Below are 6000 nucleotides of genomic sequence, written 5' to 3' on the forward strand. Positions count from 1 at the left end.
TTGGCCACCCTTACTGTGAAGTTTTTCCTGATATCTAGCCTAAATCTGCTCTGTCAGTTTGTGACCATTGTTCCTTGTTACTTTAAACAAGTAAATTGTTATTTAAAATACTTAATATTAGCCTGTGGTGAGGTGTAGAACTATTCTACTTTTCCACGTGGCCCTTGGCTCATGTCTAATTCCTGATTGTAAAAATGATTGTGTGCCACTGAATTAAAGTACTATGGGAAGTGGATAAGGTGCTCAGAGCTACTCACCCTGACCACTCCTATTGGGAGAAAGCAAGGGATTGGTGTGTTTGACAGTGGACAACCTCAGCTGCTGGTCCTCTGTTTCAAAAAGCTCTACCAATATGGAATACCCACAGGAAAGGTACGCTTACAGGATGCTGTAAGCCTAAGAAAGCCAGTTACCTACAATCGTACTACTGCTTTCTAATGTTTGGAATTGTGATTTTTCTTGCAAGTAATGAAGATCCTTGTCTTGCACAGCTGAGAGCTCCTCACTTAGTAATAGGATCCAGATTCTTCTTCTACAGTGTTTGAGTGGCCAGGGTGTGCAGAATATTGGCCTAGAGTTAGTTAAGGACTTGTTATATTACTTTTTGTAAACAGAGTATTGGTTTACAAAGGAGAGAAATCTACCAAATGAACCTTCAGTTAAATGCATAAAGACTAGATTGTGCTTGATAGTGCCCTGCTATTTGCAAAGATATATGAGTAATAGTAATTCTAGGTTAACTACAGTCATTACATATTTCCTACAGTTTTTCTTAAGAAAGTGCTCGTTGTAAAGTATCCATCTTGGATGCACCTCATATCTGAAAGTGAACTTGGGCTGGATGCTGAATGGTATAAATTACTAAAGCCAAGGCAGAGACGGCAGGTGGGGGGTAGGAGAACAAAACTAAAAATATGATAATAAAAGGGGTACCTTTTCAATATAAATGGAAACCCAGTTTGCTTTTATGTCTTGAGTCTGTCTTTTCAGGCCTTGAGCAAGTCTTGAATCTGTCTTTTCAGGAGAAACTGATGTGAAATTTAAAAATGATCATATTCTATTTGGGCATGCCCTGTTGCTTGGGGTTGAGGTGTTCAGTCAATGTGAAGCTACGTTTCTAGTGCATCCGGCTGAGTAACTTTTTTTCAAATCTGTTTTAAGTATGTGAAGTCAGCCATTCTATGAGGAAGGGTTGCTGAGTTATTGTTTCTGCTCTTTTATATGGCAAGATATAGATTAAGGAGAGGAGGAAAGATCTTTTCTCACTTCAGATCCCTTCTGGTGACACTTCAGTGGCTGCTGACATATACTGCTGTCTAAGTTAAAATATTTTCCACCATTTGAAGAATATTCTGCTTGAAGTTTTGCTTGTGTACACACTAGCAGAAGTAAGGTTGCAAGAGTACAAAGGAGGGCTGAATTTAGCTCAAGGTGCAGATACCTCAACCACCACTAGATAGGATGTATCCTAACCTCAAAATAATCTATGTTTATTTAAAAGACTTCCTTCTCCCTCCCCTATGCCACATCTTGATTTGCTAAGAACAGTTAAGAGCAACTTCCTGGAAGTACTATTAGTATACCAAGTTCACTTAGTGAAAATGTGTGGAAAGTTATTTTTAGTAGTCATTCCTCAGCTTTGGAGCCCTCTTCTCCCTGAGGCCCACCTGAACACAAGCCTAGACATCTTCTGGAAGTGTTGTAAGGCCTTGCTATTTGGCCAGGCATTTAGCAAGCAAGGCTAAACTGGGATATTGTTTAGGTAGATTTTGCTGCATATCTCATGTTAATATCCTACCTGCTTTTATAAGTTATTTTGTGTCTTACTGTAAGCTGCCTTGAGCCTTTGCTGGGAAAAGCAGCTTATAAATCTAATAAAGAAAATACAATGTTTTGATCTGCTGCAGTGGTGTAAAGACAGATATCTATATATATATAGATATATATATATCTATATATATATATATAAGGCTACATAAGAAGAGAAATAAACATGTATATAAGGTTGGAAGAGGACAAGTAGCTAATGATGAAGATTATTTTCTAATGGATTTTGCCTGTTGTGCTCTGTAACTTCTATTTGTATTGTGTTCCCTTACATTAATTGCAAGCAAGTATTGCAGTTCATAATTACTGCTACCATTTCAAATAAAAGACCCTGCCCTAGGGCTTCTTTGTACAATGCCAATGACCCAACATGAGCTAAATATTCTGAAGGATGTGCAGGAAGCAATGAGCCCATGGCACACACCAGAGACCACCTACAGAACTGCTAGGGGTCATGGGGTGATGTCATAGGAAGTGATATGTTAGCTCTGCATCCCACTTGAGGAACCTATCCTGCATGGTAGGTCCTTCTGGGGGTCTAGATTTGCTCTACTGTTTGCAGAGAACTTAGTGATACAGAATTTTATGCATATTTATTCTATGTTATTACAGACTTCTACATAACGTCATGCACCCCTGCATGAAGCGTCTTATAAACAGACATGTGGGTAGAGGCTTTTATCCTTTGCTTTTGGAGCAGAGAAGCAGAAAAATGCCAATGCAGTACTGAAAGATAATGGCACAGTAACCATAATAAAAGTAGTTTTAATGTTGGCTTTGATTCTTATTTAATTTTTATCCAATTATTTAAAAAGCAGCAGAAGATTGTTTCCTTTAGAAGGCAAGCAGCAATAATATCAAACAGTAGGCATGTCAGGACATAATAGTCCCTCTTCCTTTTTCTCTAAGATCTGTTACAAATAAACACAAGATGGTCCTAGAATATAAGAGTACGTCAGAGGATTTGAGCAAAAGCCATATGCTGAGAGTTAGAGTATGTTGGGTCTTGTTTTTTTTCATACTTTGAATTTTGTGTAGTCCTTTACATTTGTGCAAAATGAGGTGTAAAATGTTGTCAATTCAGAATGATAGGATTTTGCATTCCATTTTGCACAGCTTCATATGATTGTAGTAAAGAACCAGGACTGGGAGGAAGAGGAGACTCCTACAAACCTGTTTAACTTTTATTTCCTGATATTGTATAGGCAATTACAATTTACTGGATTACTTATCACATTCATTTCAAAGCACTTTCAGGGCCAAATTCTGAGTGGTACCAGTGATGCTCAGACTTTTGCTAGGAACACATGCCAAGTACCAACTCTGAACTATTGAGAGCCTTTAATTTTTATTGGTTTCTTTACCGAAGCCAATGAGATTAGTGGGAATGCAGCAGCTTTGAACAGCGAATGTAGAAACTTAATTTAAAGTTTGTCCTAAATATTTGCATCTGTTTGGAAACGGTGTATGAAAGTGGTGAGAGGCCCTAGGAATCAAGGATATGAAGTGTTTTTACCAGCTCCTTAGTTCATTTTGTTTAGGAGACTGGGACTGAATGGTGATGATGGTGTCAAGGATCCCTAAAGGAAACGATGAGAGAGAGTCCAAAGTCTGAACTGCTTCTAAATAGATGGGCAAAATTTCGTAGTTTCATAGTTTCTAGAGTCAGAAGGGACCTGAGTAGATTATCTAGTCTGACTCCCTGCCATGGCAGGAAAGAGTACTGGGGTCAAACAACCCCAGCAAGGTGTACATCTAGCCTCCTCATAAAGACCCAGGGTAGGAGCCAGCAAAGTGGCGGAGACAAGAAGAAAGAACTGTGATTGCTTTTACAAATGAGGATCCTGACACACTCAGACCAACTAGGGGTGCAGACAGACATGACAATTTTTGCCCAATCTAGTCCCAAAAAGTGGTCTATAGCTATGACCAAACACAAGTGCAGGGCTGCAAAGTGCTTTTAAATGGGCCCGATCCAGCAACGGTCTGAGCCCTCATTGCGTGCAGGTTCAGATGAAGGCACTCCAAAACAGAGTAGCTTCAATTCATTTCTATCTGGGCATGCCAGGAGCAGGGCTCGGCTGAGGCAGCCCGGCTTTGCTCCCCACGTGACTGGTGCCTCTTGAGTCTTGGTGGGGGGCAGGGTCCCCCAGCAGCTGAGCCAGCAGCAAAACCGTAAGCGCACTTCCGGTTTGGTGGCTGGCACTTCCGGTCGGTGCATGTGCACCACCTATGAATCAACAATGCCCCATGCTGTTTTCAGAATGGGAGAGAAAGGGAGGGAGCTCATTCTGGGGGTTGCCCAGCCAGTACTGGAGGGTGGGAAAGGGGAAAAGGAGCTCCTTCAAGGTGGGGGGGCTCCAATTCACCCCCTACTCTAATGCAGCTGGGGAACCTCCAGGATAAGCTCCCTTTCCTGCCTTTTCCCTCCTATTCAGACAGATCACTAGAGCTGCTAGAGGGGCATGGACCTAGAAGAGAGATGCAGCTTCTCACCCAGAATTGGCTCCAAGTTGAACCAATCCTCCACCCTCCTGACCCAACAGCTAATGTCTGTTGGCTCAGGAGGAGTCTAGCTCATGGTGCTTTCGTGAATCCTAAGTTGATGCCTAAATCCATTCTCCATGCCTGTTCTTCATCTGTGGTTGTATGAATCGTACAAGTCACCTAAGACAGGATTTCTAGGGTGAAGAACAGATTCTATTTCCTACTTTCTGATTCTTTGAATTTTTTTTTATCATTGATAACTTAAAATATTGATCTTACACAAAAGGAGTATAAACACTTGTTCTTGCTTCTTCCCAATCCAAAAATATTTTTCTCTGTGTTTTATTCCTTTCCGTAGACAATAGTAAACCTGATATACTTGCATTGTCTCTACACTAAGGTGTTATAGCATTCAACCATACCAATAATAATAATAATAGCTTCAAACCAATATAGTTAATGGAACAAAATCTGTGGATAGATAAGCTTTTAACAGTATGTGTGTGTGTCTTCCCTTGATGGTGATCACTTCAGGCCAGATATTTAAGGGTCTTTAAGTGCCTAATGCACAAATAAATGTCAAGTAGGGTTTTCATAAGTATCTCTGTGGGTTAAGCACCTGAATTGTATTGATTTAAATGGAATTTAAGTGCCTAACCTGCTTAGATTTATTTTGAAAATCCCATTAGGCACATTTTTGAATATCTGGGCTTCTTTGCCTGGTAACATTCACTGAGATTTAGGTATCATAAAAATTGTACTAAATATAGTATTTATTTTACTTCTTTGCATAGGTTGGGCAATGTGCTGCTCCTAAAATAGTTTCTTAATTTGTAATATTATTATACTGACTATCAGCTGAACTAGCATTGCGCTGGTATTAAACAAGTTCAATGACAGTAATAACAGTATTTTGGGACATTTGCACTCCTCAGAGAGACCTCCTGGGCCACTCTTCCCCCTCAAATGTCTAAATGTGTATGATGAATTGTGGATCAGATTGTATTTTTGTTGCATTCTTCCTGACTCAGAGTCCTACTTTCCCCATAATTTGCAGATAGCTAAAAGCTGCTAGAACTAAACTTTTAAATGTCAAAATATAAAGTTTCCATTTTGCCTTGATGCATTAAACCATGACTGTGAAAGCCCAGGGTAGACTAATATACCTCAGAGAGTACCCTCCAGCAAAAAAACATGCAAGGAAACAATGAAGAGAGAGAGAGAAGCCAAGATTATTTTTTTTCATAAGAAGAAACCTGTGTATAAGAGTAAATAAATGAACTTTATCTTCAAAAAATAGTCTTTGCAGAGCTGCTGGGTTGTTTGTAAGTGCTAATAATAATTACTTACCAAAGTAATAGACCAAAACATTAAAAAAACAAACAAAATACTAATGTGGATGGCCTGACTATATTAATAAGTAAGGAGTAACCAAGGGGAGTGCCTCATGACAGAGCGTGGTGCACACAGGCATTTTGCTTGGCACTCATGCCTCAGGACAGACCACAGGGAAGTGGCCAGAGTTGCACTGTCACAACAAGGATCAGGCACCTTGCAGCTTCCCTGCCATTTGCCCCTGGCACACCACCATCTTACAGGTCAAGGTTGTGGGTGTTTTTGGCAGCGTGTCCAAAAACATTGCCGACACCTGGGCTAGGCATTACATGTGTACTGAGAACGTTTTTA

The sequence above is a fragment of the Crocodylus siamensis genome, chromosome 3, assembly GCF_052110815.1.
Source record: "Crocodylus siamensis isolate JL-2025a chromosome 3, ASM5211081v1, whole genome shotgun sequence".
Classification (NCBI taxonomy): Eukaryota; Metazoa; Chordata; order Crocodylia; family Crocodylidae; genus Crocodylus; species Crocodylus siamensis.